At 47.9% G+C, this 15,828-nt stretch overlaps 2 long non-coding RNA genes across 2 annotated transcripts; one reads left to right on the top strand and one right to left on the bottom strand.

Moving 5' to 3' along the window:
* Nucleotides 1-8,958: 8,958 nt before the first annotated feature.
* On the bottom strand, nucleotides 8,959-11,040 carry LOC114861751 (uncharacterized). The gene is made up of 3 exons (XR_003786860.3): nucleotides 10,575-11,040; nucleotides 9,911-10,041; nucleotides 8,959-9,117 (listed from the first exon to the last, which is right to left on the bottom strand). It is a non-coding gene; the product is annotated as an uncharacterized LOC114861751 (long non-coding RNA).
* Nucleotides 11,041-11,160: 120 nt separating this feature from the next.
* LOC114861748 (uncharacterized) lies at nucleotides 11,161-14,830 on the top strand. Its single transcript, XR_003786859.3, has 3 exons — nucleotides 11,161-11,399; nucleotides 11,889-11,947; nucleotides 12,197-14,830. It is a non-coding gene; the product is annotated as an uncharacterized LOC114861748 (long non-coding RNA).
* Nucleotides 14,831-15,828: the final 998 nt, after the last annotated feature.

The raw sequence follows: 15,828 nt of genomic DNA, 5'->3' as shown, positions 1-15,828 counted from the left end.
CTTTGAATGCGGGTCAGCGGGGAGGTGGATGGGTGAAATCCACACCAAGCCCCTTCAGTTGCTCAACGGCTACAAGGCAAGTTGGTCTCCCCACTTTCCTCCCTTCAGTGCAGCGAAGGAACTAAACAGCAGCAGTTATGCCTTTCTTCTCAGCTAATGTGATCAAAGCCGAGCTCTAACTGTTTTAAACGCTGGCAGGCGTCTGTGCTGCTGTGAAACCTGGGGGACATATCACAGGATGGGATTGTGTTCACATTCTGACTCTTTAGTCCTTATCACAATGCACTACTTCCAATCTGATCTTGATAGACTATTTTAATTCTTATCATAATAGACTATTTCATGCACTGATGCATTTTTACTCTGTGTATCTGTGATGAGGGGGAATTGGTTTGTTATGCTCATATTCTCCGTCAGCCTCACCGTGCAGCACGCGCAACTTTTATTGTTTTCTTTTCTCCTCTTGTGTTCTTCACTTCTGTTAAAACAGCAGCGTTGCCCTACTTCTTCCTTCAGACGTCTTCAAACACACACACACACACACACACACACAGATCTAAGGTTAACAGTTGCAGCCGTCCACTGAAGCACAGCTGCTGCCTCTTCTAATCTGAAACACAGTCGTGCACATGTGCAGCGAGGTGATGTCTGTTGGGTTCTGTTGATAAACCAGTCGGTTGGTTCGATGTCAGGCAAGGACTGAATCCAAACAATGGTTTGACGGTAAAAGTGCAGTGACCATCTAAACCCGGTGCTCGCCGGCCGTTGCTCCTGTCTTGTTTCAATCTCAGTGTGCGAGAGCGTATTAGATGTTCAGCCGCCGCTCTGAAGAGCCTTTCACACATGCGCTGGAGCCCTGAAACGGCTGAGCTGCATGTGTGAACCTGCACAGACTTTAAAGGGGCCTTTTCCAGCGAGCCCCAAGTCTGTTTGTCACAATCTGATGGAATCTGCATGAATGATGTGCAGCTGAGGCCTCCGAGATCACTACTAGTTCTAGGAATAAATAAGATAAAAATCCTCTGATTATCAGTTACCACAATGATATTATTTTCCAAAATAAACAAACGCATTTCTGTCCATTTTTTTGTTTTTGGTCTCTAACATTCAGTGCAGTATAACAGTATACATACCATCAAGTATGAATGGCTCAGACCAACAAGAGGGGGTGTTTTATTGTAAACACACCGTTTATGTCCACATTTAATATTTAAATTTTATATATACATATATATTTTATACTTGCAACATTGCATTTGTAATATTTTCTAATACTGAAGTGATCAGGTTCAGAATAACTTTTTGTCAACACGCTGCCCCCTCTGATCCCAAACATGGCAGAACCAGGAAGTGTAAATGAACATGTGGTTGGGGGTGAAGGCCTTTTGCCCAAAGATCAGCAAACAGGTAAGAGTCCACACAGTAAATGTCTGCTAAGAAATATCCAGCACTACTTCTGGTGATTCATGCTTCAAGCCACTCATGAGAAATGTGAACTTTTTTCCAGTTAGCTAATATGCTACATGGCATTCTAAATGGTCCTACAGTAGTAGTGCATTGCCAGCTAGCTACGACTGGCTAGCATAGCCCCAGAAGGCTCTTTAGCAGTTAGCTTAGCATAGCATACTCTGCCTCATACTATGAGTACATGGCTTTTTGCTAATAGTCAAATCTCCAACATGCAGCAGTCATCATTCCAAAGCAGACGTTAGGAGGTACAGGTGCAGCTAGGAGGCAGAACATGAGCAGTCATGTGACATAACTGCTGTTAAACGTCTAGATTTGTTGGTTTGGCTGCTGTTGATGAAGCGCCAGCTTTAAACGAATCAAAAGCATTGTTTAAATGAGAACATGCACATTTATCCCCGATCAGCTCGAAGGCCTGGGTGCATGTGAGGAGGTTTGGCTGCAGTGATGGAACAATTATAACAATGAACAGTGTGTGCACTGGAGTCACCACCTGGGTGTGTGGGATATGTCATAATGTGTTATGTTAGTCACTGCCCCTCTGACAGCTCATGTCAATAGGTGGGTGATACAGCTGTCATCATATTGTGGTGTGAATGAGCTTGGCTTGACTCTGTAAGTCTGTATATTTGTACTGTGTGTGTGTGTGTGTGTGTGTGTGTGTGTGTGTGTGTGTGTGTCTGCAGTCCCAGACGGAAGCCCAGAGGACAGATGGTGGGTTCAGACACAGACTGACACACCGTAACCAAGTGATTACACACTCAATGACTCCCCCTGTAGAGAGAGAGAGGGAGAGAAGGGTAAAAGGGGAGAACGCAGCGAAAAGTGATATAGGGATGAGGAAGAGCGGTAGGAAGGGTGAGAGTGGGTCACTGCATGGGAAGTGTGGGATCCGAGAAAACACGAGAGTGTCGGGTTTTTCATTTACAGGCATGTGTCGCTTCAAAAAACAGGGAGTGGACGGAAGGAACGGAGGAGATGAAAGAATAGGACGGGAGAAATGAAGGGAGAGAGCGTCGGAGGGTCTGAGGAGGTGGGATGAAGGGCCTGACTCTGAACAAGGCAGAGATGGTGGGAGCGAGTAATGCGTGGATAAATAGAGGTCTTCAGGGATACTGGATTACATGGCAGCCAATTAGAGTAAAGGGTGTTGGGACTCCCTGGATGAAACAGATACGTGATTGGTTCAGGGGTTATTATGCTCACTGTGCTATCAGTGCTACACGGCCAGAAATCACATCTGCTGCTTATAAACTGCTGGTTGTTTATTGGGCACGTGCCCTTGGCAGCACTGGCTGATGCTGAGGACTGTGTCTTAGGCCTTTCACTTGTCCAAGTACAGGTCACTTGTACTAATTGATTCTTATGAAGGACATATAGCGGGTTGCTACAATTACTCACCACCAGCTTTTGAAATGTGTGCTTTTATTAAAGAAGTGTTGTAAGTAGCACAAATTCAAATTTTGTAAAAACAAACAGTCAAACATACATTTACCCAGATTTGTACTGCTGCTGAGTACATCTGTATTTTTGGCTGTGTTTCATATTTAATTAATTATGACATTAACATTTTTGTTAAACTATCGGGGCGTTCCAGGACTCTGGTTACAGAATGCTTTGAGGTCTTGTTGTGATGGCTTGTCAGCTCTGCCAACAAGAAGCCAACACCCCAGACACACACCACCACCAGTGAAGCCGACCCCGGTCAGGTCAGGAGGGATCATGGGAAACCATTCCCGTGGCCCTTCTCACCTTTTTCATGTTGGAGCGTCTCAAAAACATCCCAGACTTCGCTCTCTGCGCCGTCTCTTCCTCCTCACTCTCAACTAAGACCTTCCAGGAAGCATTGCACACTCTGTTATCACGATCGCTCAGCTGGCAGTTCAACAGAAAGCACCGACAACCTGAAAACAGCAAACACCACTCTCTAACATCAACACTGTTCAAACTATAATGTTTTATATCTGATTCTACAACCAGAACATCTCTGACGTACCAACTGTGTTAAATTCATAGTATTCGTGTAGCGAGAAGGTTTTTGCCTTGGTTTATTCTACTGCACTATCATGGAGACACTTTAATTCCAGCCTGTGTGGACCTCTGAAGCTGCTGGAGCAGATATTTACAGGCTGAAGGATTAGGAAAAAGGCTCTTATTAAAAGTGAGTCCTCGTCATTCAGTCTGTTTAATCGTCGCTAAATGGACTCATTAAATTCCTCTTCAGTGTGTTTCTCTTCAAACTTTGTGGCTTTGATGGTGTGCGCGCACACACACACACTGCATTGACCCACACATTTTTATCAAATGTAATTTATCAACTTCCTAATGCGACTTGTGATGCAGTTAATTCTCAGAGAAGGATTAGTTCTGTGTCTCGGGGTGTAAAGTGCTTCATGTAATGTTCAAGCGCCACCAACGTCTCGACAAACGTGTAACCTTTAAATAACTGGTCCTGAAATCACTGACCCACTTCGTGTTCTTCAGGTTTGTTCTGTCAGAGCATGTGTGATTTGTAGATATTGGATGGATGTTCTCCAGTTTCAATAGATATAGTTGTTTCCTCCTGCTTCCCTGTTGAAGTTTGGTGGAGAAAAACAAAGACTCCCGGTTAATGTTTTATTATCATTGAAATGCCCAATTTACTAAAATTGTTGTTAATTAGTTTCATTATTGATATATAGAAGAGCAGAAACCTAAAACTGAGCCAGTCACATTTAGTCACAATTAAAAGGCTGAGGTGTTTTAAACCTGAGATGGTTTCTTGTCCTGAGCCTAAATGTTTCAGCTTCACTCAAGCATCTCTAACCCTCACCTGTCTCCTCCTTTGTGTCACAGCTGAAACAGGTCGTTGATGGTTAATAGATTTAGCCACTATTCTGGTGAAGAGACAATGAGAGAACCATCAATTTATCCGCCGCTTAACTGCTCCAATCTAACCTCCATAAACTCGCCCGGTGAAACTCATTTCTGTGTTTCCTCGCCAATCTGAAAAGCTATCATCTCGCTAATCTTGGGCTTTCAATTCGCCGGGGGGACGGGGAGTCAGGCCAATCCCGGATCTCTGAGATGATCTGTTAGCCCAGCGTAAATGTTTATAACACGGGGAAATCTCCGGGGTTTATACGTTGATGCGTGCGCGTACACACACACACACACACACACACGCGCGTCTTCTTTTTCCCCATCCTGTGTGTTTCTCTCTCTCGCTCTCTCCGGGGCATTTACAGGGATGTGAAAGCTGTTATTGGGCAGGTCAGTGGAGTGGAACTGTCAGATAATAGGCTAGTTACTGTGGCAGCACATGAATGAGGGATGGAACGAAGGAGGGAGACAGAGGGAATAGAAACGCTCAACTCACTCCTTAATCAGAAGGTAAACTGGAAATCTAGAGTGTTTAGACTCCCTGCTGAAACAGTCGGAGGGAGGGAGGAGAACGAGGGGGGAGGAAAGAAAAGTAAGTGAGCGAGATGGCAGATGACAAAGGGAGGAGGACGGAGCAAATGTAAGCGAGCACGGAGCAGAGATAGAGATACAGAGGCAAAGAGCTTATTACCATTCCCAGGGAGCCAGGTGTTTATTTCTCTATTTGTAAATGCTGGCTTCATTACCCAGAGTTCAACAGGAGCAGACTGAGCTGTGGCTGATTCAAGGTCAGACTGATCACACGGCGAAAAGGAAGAAAGCCAGAAGGAACACAAATTATGTAACGCATCCTCTGCTGCTCCCGCACCTCCATCTTTGCCGTACCCGTCTTCAGCCCCGCTCCTCCGCTTGGCCTCGCTCCCCCGTCCACAGGGAGCAGACTGTCCCACTCTGGTGGAGACCCACAAAGTCTGTGCGTAAAACATTGTCCTCAGCTGATTGACGTTAGCCATCGCTCATGAGGCACAGTCTTTCATTTATTCTTGTTGTCCTTGTGTATATTTTATTCCCATTGTGTTGAACAAGCATAAATATGAACATAGCTTCAATAGGATTTGGAAGGAATGAACCCTGTTACATCTGGTAAAGGTGCGTGTGCATTTGGAGACTGGACCGTTTCTGTGCACTCTTAACAGCAGGATGAGGCGTTCAGTGGCAGCGACGCCCAGTGCCTTGAACGCAGCCATGAAGCGGAGCCGCTGCCATTTTAAATACGTGGCGGAACTTGAACTCTGCACAGCCGCACTTTCCCTTTTAGCTGCATTGCCATTGTTGTGACCAGCCTCGACAAACCTAATTACACACGCGGCTGAAAACATGATTGGTGTGACTGTACAGGACACTCAGGTGCTTGCGGCTCGGCATCTGCATGCGCGCGGGCGTGTAAGATAAGGAAATGCTGGGTTTTTAAGGTGCCCACGTGACTCTACATGGTATTGTAATAATCACATTCTTTTGATGTCCCGGGCTCTCAACAGGGCTGTTCTTCAAACTGCTAATCTTTCAAAGGTAGTAAAGGCGAAGAGGAGAGCTAGAGGAGGAAGAAAGCAACGAAGAGAGGCAGAGAAGGGCCGCGGAGAGGGATGAAGAGCAGAGATGGGCGAGGCGATCAGCCAGAAACAGGCCCGGCTGCAAGGGGATGGAGGGAGAGCAGGGGAGAAATTGGAAAATGAATGAGAGGAAAAGCGATAAGAACTCTTGCTTTTGAACTTGAAGAGCTTAATTTGAAATGTCAGCCCCCACCTCCCCCCCAAATCCACCTACCGCCTCCCCCCTCTCCCGCCACACTCCCTCTCCTCAGGAGTCCCTGTTGTGCCGTAGTGTGGATTAAAATAATTAAACAGGCTCTGTTTTAATTAAGACAATAAAGCCGCGAGTCTCTAGGTAAGACCTGGGAGAGATTGAGAGAAGGCGAGGGAGGGAGGGAGGGAGATGATAAAGAAGTCTAACGAGAGAGGCAGGATGATAGGAGGTACAGAGGGAGATATATTATCTTCATTACTTATCCATCTTGTCTATTTCTAGGCCTAAGATTGCGTTATTGCATTACCACACCCCACCTAAGTATGTTTGCTCTAGTCATACGTGTGTGTGTGTGTGTGGGGGGGGGGGGTTGAGGTCTGCCTGTGTAATGACTGAGGCCTATATGTGACCGTGAATGTGTAAATGGCTTTATATTGCTTTTGCCTCTGTCTTCGCACCGTGCATGTTTGTGCGTGTGTAGTTCGCCCTCCTAATGAAATATTTATTTATTTCTCCAAGCGAGGGCGCCGGGTGGCGAGGAACTCAAATGAAATGTCATATCTCATAGTGTCTCTGTGTGAGGAGCAGGGGACAGAGGGACTCCAGGAACAGAATTGCTGCTGAATTATACAGGGCCGATTCCGAGGGGAGTGATTACAGGGTGACGGGGGAGGCGGGTGAGGGCGGGTGGGGGTGCGACTGTTTGCTCAGCCACTCCTGCGTGCGCTGCGTCGCGGCGGTTCCCGTGCGGACGCCGGTGGGAGCCGCTGCTGCTGCTTATCAGGCGCCGGCTGTTATCGCTGCAGCGAGAACACACAAGCGCACGCGGGGCCCCGGCACCGACCCGCAGCAGATTAGAACTTCCTAATCTCCCCGCAGCCCGACTCGGGCGCCTCCACCCGCATCATGTGGAGGCTCCACCTGCTCTGACCCTTCACGGGCGTCATGGCGTCTTCCTGGAGCCGCTCGGAGGACGTGGACTCTGAGCAGCGATGGGACCACGTCTTTAGGGTCTGTCCTGCGAGCTGGAGCTCCCTCCAGGGGTTCGGACCACGACCACAGCCCCCCCGCTGGGTCGTTCTCACGACCCTGCGCGTCGGCCACAGGTGCGAAAACACCAATAAGGAAACAAAGTGTGGAAACAAACGCAGGCTAATGACGGGACAGCTGCACTCTGCTCACCGGCCGCTCGCATTAGGGCTCCAAGGCTGCTTTACGACGTTCCCTTCAGGAGTTAATGCGTCCGCGGCCGAGGGCGGAGGTGCGTCGCTAACACCTTAGCATTCAATATGGCACATGTCTGAGTGCGTTATCCATCTGCTGCGAGGAAGCACGTGTCCACGCGAGGAGCCGGAAAAGACTGCACATCGGTGACAGTCATTTCTAGGACACAATGAGCTGCCTCGGTTCTGCGTGAGAATTCCGCCCTCTCATGTATTAATATTGCACCGGGATCGCCAATAAAGGCTGCACAGGCTATATTTGGGGCTAAAACGGCGGCCTGAAATGAATTTGGTGGGTGAGAATATTGCTGCTCTGCACTCAGGCCAAGGGCAAGAAATGAGACTGTCACACGTAGTATATTCAATAACAAAATCCCATCATCCTCCACTGCGGGCCGGCCCCAAAACGGTGCCAGCCGTCTATTGACACTTCCAGAAGTTGAAGGAGTTGTTCATGGAGTTGGAATCTTTCAGGTCCTATTGCACTGAATGTGCCCTCTGTTAGATTTTTAATACCTGATTATGACCCCAGTAATTAGAAAATCCACCTCTTACGCTGTTTGCACGCGTAGCCGTCTGCGTCACTGTGCCTTTAATGCTCGCGGAGCGTTTAATGCACTGACTCCATTCTTCAGCCTGGCTCCTCTAGATGCAAGTGTCTTTGGTTGTCAGGGCAAATTGGTTCCATGCGTCGCTGTGAAATTGCTCTTGCAGGTGAATTCCCAGTCTGCCGGGGCGACTCTTTAGCATTTAAAAAGCCACAGTACATTTTATCAAACAATAGTTGTACAGGGAGGAGGCACTGATGGAAAGTGTTTGCTCCCGTTCCGCTGTTTGCTGACAGGCCGGCGTCTGGGTTCAGCTCGCGAGCGGCGCGGCTGCAGCACGAAGGCCGGCCTCCGTCTGGCACGTATGGAAAAGGCTGCGGAGCTGCTAATAGCGGCAGGCATGTGGGAGTGTTTAATGGGGAGTGGAGTCATTTGCGCTTTTTAATGATGATTAGAGGAGGAAATTGGCTCAGATTTACAGTGTCACTCACCATTGAGACAAAGGAGGGAGAAAATAGAATAAAGGCCTCGGAATTGTCTAATACGTGTGTGTGTGTGTGTGTGTGTGTGTGTGTGTCTGTGCACAGGTGTGAGACAGAGGCCTGTAACGTATGACTGACTTCCCTCACAACACCCATCCACCCACACGGCTCCACACCTCCACTTTCAGAGGAAATGTATCACTTAAAGCAACTGCAGCTCAGCTCACAGAACCTAATGAATCTGGACTCAATTTTACGCCTAGCTGCCCTTCCAACTGACACACACGCTCTTGTTCTCGCACTCTCTCTCTCTCTCTCTCTCTCTCTCTCTCTCTCTCTCTCTCTCTCTCACACACACACACACACACACACACACTCTTAAATACAGAGGTGCTCCTACTCCTACCTATGGCTGGCTTTAGACTTTGTAACATAAAGAGGAAATTGGAAAAGTGTGATTACGGCCCTGATTGGCAGAAGAGTCTTTTCTCAGTCTTGTGTCTTCTCATCAACACTTTATTCTCCTTTTGACCTCTCCATTATCCACCGAAAACCTCCTGACACACTACCCTCTCTCTTTATGGCTCTTTATTTCTTTTGTTGTTGTTTTTTGGGACAAAATATGTTGAATACAAAACAAAGGACATTTTCCTTAAAATGACATTGATGAGTTTCAGCTGTTCAGATGTCTTTTCTCAGGGAGGTGGTTGTTGTGGATGCTTCCTATTGCTGCTGTAAATAATAATAATAATAATAATAATAATAATAATAATAATAATAAAAATAATAATGAGCAATTATTAATTAACCAACCGGCGTTATTGCAGAAATGCGAACGTTATTTCTGACTCTTTGCTTTAAAATAGTGGATTTTTTGCCATTTGACCTTTTTTTTAAATAAATTATGTTTTGGCTTGATGAGGAGCAGGATTGTGGCTTTTGACCCTGCGAGGCAACATCAGCAGGTGTTGGCACAGACATTAACCAGAGCAGCACCGGACCGTGTGGATCAGCAGCCTGTGGGTGGGTGGGTGGATGGGGGGGGGGGTGATGGGTGGGTATGAGAGGTCTGGAAGCAGCCAAGCTGCAGCTCTCTTCAAAGTCTCTTGTCATTTAATATAAAATAACCGTCACCTTTTAAATGTTAGGCATCGTGAGTATTTCAGAATAAAAGTCCTCAGCCGGCGAAAACAGGGTTCCCGCCTCCACTGAAGCCTCCGAGTTTTAAGTGAAAAGCTCTTGAAAAGCGGTATAAAACATGACATTCAGAGTAAGATCACTCAAACAGGTTTGATCGCCGATAACAACTTGAGAGGAGAGGAACCCTTAAAATCCCGCCGGGTCTGGCGCACACAAGCCCACGAGAATTACTCATTCACACTCGCACGAATCACGTCACCTTCATTTTGTAATTCTGACGATGGCTTGTGCAGCTTTTTCGGCGTTTCTCTATTAAGATATGTAAATTTATAATCTCAGAAGCCCGTTTTTACATCCGTTCCTGTCTGCCATTCAAGCTCCTCACTCGGGTTCCGTCGAGCTTTTCCTCCTTCGCTCGCATGTCTTTCCGCTCCGACACCTTCTCGCTCTGCCTCCATCCAAACAACAAACACCAGTGGAGGTTCTTCCTCGGAGGCCAGTTGTCAGGTGTAATTACTGTCAGAGGAATAAGGGTTAAAAGCAGATTACATGAGGGTGTTTTCTCCTCCCTCCCCGTTTTACATCGTTTTCCGCACTCAAAGTACAGTAAAACTAAAACAGCACTTTTAGATGACTGCTCTAAGATCAAACTTAAAGCACCTGTTGATGATCAGACACAGCAGCCATAGTGACAGTAAAATCACTTAGAACGGTTAGAAGAGCTCACATCCATCAGACGAACACGATCTGAGCTCCAACTAGATGATCGTGATTCTAAATTCATTGCAAACCATCGTATCAAATTAGTATTAGATGAATTAGCCCTTTTTATCCAGCGAGCAGACACTAAACCAGTCTACAGCAGCTGTAGTGCCCATTTAACATGACACTCATGGATTATATACAAGATAGAGATGCAGAAACAAGCAGCTGACGAGACGCTGGAGGAGCAGAAGTTAAAGTTTAGAACTAGTTTGTCTTTGAGTCTGTTTAGTTCATGACATCATGAAGTGTCCGAACCCTCAGCAGCAGCAGCAGCTGCTGTTTACCTGCGTCCAAACGCACTCGCTGTCTGCACGCGAGCGCTGCAGGACCGTCGGTGAGGCCTGGAGCCCCGCTCGTCCTCCTGGCTCCCTCTCTCTCTGGCGCCCGTTACCCCGGCTCTGCCAGCTCTGTTGTTCTGCTACACACACGCACCGAGCCAACTGTCACGCTGTTGAAGCCAGGATGACCATGTGTTATTGTATCCTCCTAATGTCTCCATCACCACAGCAGCCGTTTAGTAGCACTTGATCACTTTTATGACACTCCGTCGCCTCCGTCCTCCTCCTTCGCGACCGTCCACCATTCAGATCGATGCTGAGCTGCCGTCATTAAAATGCAGCAGGTCGATCTCACACGCGCGCCTCCTCGCACACGCACACGCTTCCTAGAATCAACACAATAATTGAAATATTTTCAACCTGATTAGGTCTGGCCTGCTGGCTGGGTCGGTTGCTAGGGCTGTGCTCCCTGGTTGCTAGGGGGAGTAAATCATCTGGCATTATTTGATTTCTGTTCCAGATATGAAACCGTTACCGCGGCGATTAAATGTCTCACAGCTTAGACACCTTGAGGGGGGGAAAGACTGAGGGGGAGAACAGGGAGAGAGACCGAATAAGAGATTAAGTTGAGGAGGGAGGGAGGGATGGAGAGGCCCCTTGTGAGAAAGAAATATGAGAAAAGGCGAGAATGATAATGCCTAAATACAGAAATACGGAGTGTGTGTGTGCATGTGTGTGTGTCAGAGAAAGAATAACAGGGTAATAAGGATGAAATGTTTTTCTGCACCTCCGAGTCTCAGTTGGCTGTTCCTCCCTCCTGACGTCTGACAGGTTAGTGTGTGTGCGTGTGTGCGTGCGTGCATGCGTGTGCGCGTATGTGTGTGCGTGTTTGACAGTTTATGCTAGCGTGCACGCTCGTTGCCGCGGCGCCCACGTGCACGCTCCCGGTGCGTGCGTGCGCGCGGAGCTGCTTGCGCCGTGTTGATACAGGGATGTCTACAGAGTCACGGCGAGGGCGCGGGCGCCGCCTCCACATGGGAGCCGTGGGCGTTCTCAAATGTTTATAAAACACAAACCGTAGCAAATACTCCCACTGGAGCCCAACAAGGAGGCGCCGGCGTGAAAAGACACAGCGAGGGGGGAGTCGCAGCCTGGAAATGCAAAGTGGAACACGTGTAGGGCTGCGTGTTAATACAGTCTGAACAGCAACCGAAAGGTTGCGACGCGCCTTCTTCAGCGCTGTGTTTAATTTATTATGTTCAAAATATGTTGATACTGAAGAGAAAGCTGCTTGTGCTTCACTTTCTAACTCCATCCCAGTTCCCCTAAACTGGATTCTGGAGGCGACTGGAGGCCCAGCTCACGTACTAAAACTACACGTGAGTTCAAGTAATGGTTTGATAAGAACCATCACGTGGTCCATTGTCACTTTCATAGCAAAAATAGTAAGAATATACAATACTGAAAGTAACGCAGAGTAACAAATAGTCACAGGAGCTGAAATGTGAGTAATGTTTCAGAGCCAATGATCAGATAATCTTTTATTAGATTAAAACAACTAGAATGCTGTGAACTACACCACACTGTAAATAGTCACAGTGTTAATTACATTTTCTGTGTATCTCCAGGATCAGCAGCGTCTGAAGACTCCGCTTTCTATCAATGCAATAACTGGACGCGCTGCGTGAAGGTCAGACTGCCTGAGCTCCGTTCAGCTGCACCTGAGACGAATGAGGAGCTCCGCCCTCGTTTCCTGACTGTGCGACTACACAAACACCGCGACGCCTGAAATCACGGCTCCTGTGCAAAACGGCACAGGCCAAACGCAGCCCCACAATGCTGCTCCCGCGGCGCATTCACGGCGTATTCAGATATTTTGACCCCCAACGAGCGGCGTCTGATAGGATACAGCAGTAAGTGCTTGTAGCTGCCGCTGCAGCGTGTGTGTGTGTGCGACTCGTACACAGCTACTCCAACGCTCTGACAGATGGAGAGATGGAAATGGAAGAGAATGAGATTGATTGTGTACCACTCACAGCTCTCCACATGAAGAGGCCCAGAGCGTTTGTGTCAAGCACCCGACTCGTCCCGCGTTTGATCACGGCGCTTTCTTTTTTCAAGGCTGCGTCCTCGTCCTCCACGCGACGCGCGCCCTTTGTCGATGGCTGGTTCTGACCAGCTTTAAGCAGCGCGAGAGCCCCTTTTTAACGAGGGACCACTTTCACCGGCAGGTGTTTCTACGTGGATCTGTCCCTGACGTTTGAAGGACAGACGCAGCGCCCGCATCCACTGAAAAGTCTGGTTCAGGTTTGGGGCCTTTGTTTGAATCCGATGCTGCATCGCTCCCGTGGCGACGGTCTCTGAGCCGGTGGCTGCTGCACCGCGTCTGCAGGCGCTCCGATTACCTGAGTTCGCAGGCCGTCGGGTGGTAACGTGGCCGAGCCAAGGAGGTCCGGGGGGATCTGGGTCTCACGTCCCTGAGCCCAGCTGCAGAAGCACCGCCTGTACCTGGTCACTGGACCGCTTTTAATACACTGACTTTTATTCCAGCTTCAAATTCAAGGGTTTAAAAACTTTGACAGTTTGAATGGACACAGACTGAAATGACAGCAACAAAGCAGCGTGAAGTGGCTGTTGATGAACAGTGACTGCAAAACTTTTCTCAGCCAACAGCCTCATTAACCTCCTGACCCGTCACGCACCAGTTGCTCAGCTGAGTCAGAAATTAATGGACTTGTTCTGGCTGCTTGTTTGCAGTGTTAACATGAGGTTAGGAAGCAAATCGGGGAAGGATTTTTATCGGCGTGTCACAGAATTGTAATTATGTCGTCCTACAGGACGAGAGCTGTGGAGTTCAGACAGACGGGAGCAGGTCTCATCAGCCGCTGCAACCGTCAATGGGCTCCGTTATAACAAAGGCCTCGTTGTCCTTTGTAGTCACTGTTTATTTCATTTATAAAATCCTTTCAATCTCTTCATTTAAATGTATTGATCAAATGAAGGTGATTATTGTTGAACGACCACTGTTGCTCTAATTCACCTGCATCTGTAACAAGTGTTGCCATTAACCAGACGCCGGTTCATCATAAATGACCTGGTTACTTATCCTTCGAGTGGTTCTTGAGCTGCTCCACTCACTCGTGACCGGCGGTGACTTTCTAGAAGCCGCGTGCGTCGGGTCCCGGCGCCGCTGCCGCGGGTTAATGGTCGACCAGGAGCCGCTGACGGACTGGGAACCAGTGCTGTCCACAGCTCCACTGACATGTGGGACCTCTCCCCACAGAAAACCCCACAAAATGTGATCAGTAAACAGAGATGCAGACTTAAACAGAGGCCTTCATCATCTAATTGTCATCTAATTTCCTAATGGGAACCATTCATTTCAGTTGTGATAACAGCTGTGTTCAACAGAGTGGTTTGTTTCACTTTCCTCCACTGATGTAATATTAGTCCCACTTTAGGGGGAGTTGTGTAGCTGCAGTGGGTTTCTGGCAGAAGGTACACGACTCTAATTGCCTTAAACCTGTTTCTCCCTTCAACCAGTCAATATGCCTGCAGTGTGTGTATGTGTGTGTGTTCCGGTGGTCAATAAAGCGTGTGCTAAGAGGCAATTGGTTGTTTTTCCCCAACTTGACACGTTAACTGCAGTCACACTTGAGCTAAACACACACACACACACACACACGCCAGCAGCCTGTTGGTAAACGCTATTGATTCTGTCCTGTTTTCAACTTATTTCCTCTCATAACCCCTCGTGGCTCAATCGTGCTCACAGCCGAACATGGAGTGTCTCTTAAATCTTAGCAACATGCAAACACAAACATGTGTTCACAGGTGCAAACGCACCCGCGGAGGAAGTGCTGCTGTAAATGCCATTTGTTAATCCAAATGAAAAGCGGATGATGTTCACTGATGTACGATTTACCTTTGAAGCCGCTCCTCCAGAGTCGGCGCGTGGTCTCCTGCTTCCTGTTGATCGGGTTTAATTGGCTTCATTTGCAGCAGCAGAGTTGACGTTTGTGTGGTGACGCCTGAGCGTCCTACAGCATGCGCTCGCTACGGAGCGCGCTCAGTGCAGACGTTCAGCGTCTGACTCAACATTCACTACGAAGAGTTTTACAAATTGTGCTGCAGGATTTTGGTGGAGAAAAAACCTTAAACATTTCACTTATAGAAAAGAATCTGTACTGTAAATGCATGTACTGTAGTCAAAGCAACTGGAATAAATGTAAATATGCCTTAATATTGGGATGATTTACGTCCTTTCATTTTTTTCTGCAAACAGCAGCACAGGCGTGCAGGCTGCATCAGTGCTGGGGGGTAACGCGTCTCTTTGGAGGCAGTGGCGTGAGCTCTGACACCTTCACTGCGTCCAAGAATAAATAATTAGTGGCGTTGGCAGCGGAGAAGACAGGGGACAGAGATGTCATGGTTTACGCCAGATTCTAAACACACACACACACACACACACACACCAACAGAGTGCACAGACGCACACATCCAGGCAGATGTGCAGCAGCTGGTCAGCGCTTTATTTCTCAGCTTCCATAAATGCTGAGGAGGCTTCTGTGTCTTTTCCACAAACCTTCAGACTCATAATAGTAATTATGACAAGAGAATAAAGAAAGCGTCTGGGATGCTTTGTTTGTTGCGGCCGTGGTCTGAGGTAGAACTACAACCTCAGCATTACCTCCGTGTGGTTTCATCAGTGTTAGTTCTTGAGCAGCTGGTTAGATTTAGAGGTCAAAGGTCACAGTGTCCTTGTCTGTCCTCTTTATGTGAAACCTGCAGCCGCCCATGTGAACAGTTGAGAGGCAGTAGTTGAATTCCTGAGGTGAACGTGTGATTCTGCTAAACGGTGGGTGGAGCAGCGTTTATGATGAGGTGATCAGCTGTGACCACTTCTCCTTCATCTTCCATTTAATCAGAAGATTAAATGAAAGGTCCAGGACAAAGGTAGGACCATATTTTGATGACTATTAAAGGCTTTCCTACAGATGTAATAGGGTTGTGATGTGTTCAGCACCAGTGTGTTGACCTGCGCTACTTTCTTTTTCACGCTGACCTCAGATCATTTGTGCGTCTCCCGGTGTCTAATGCGTGACCCCTCGGTGCCACCGCGTGCTCAAGTGCACCTCCCTGCTCCACCCGAGCCTCTCCAGCTCGCTTCAAGTGATCATCCAGACGTCCGAAGACTCACATCTGGAAACAGCGTTTCGTTCTGCTTGAGTCTCAGGAAGTTTTCACACTTCACGACTCA

This window comes from Betta splendens, chromosome 1, assembly GCF_900634795.4.
Source record: "Betta splendens chromosome 1, fBetSpl5.4, whole genome shotgun sequence".
NCBI classification, from domain to species: Eukaryota; Metazoa; Chordata; class Actinopteri; order Anabantiformes; family Osphronemidae; genus Betta; species Betta splendens.
The sequence above is the reverse complement of the archived record's forward strand: the minus strand, read 5'-3'. Positions and strand labels throughout refer to the sequence as shown.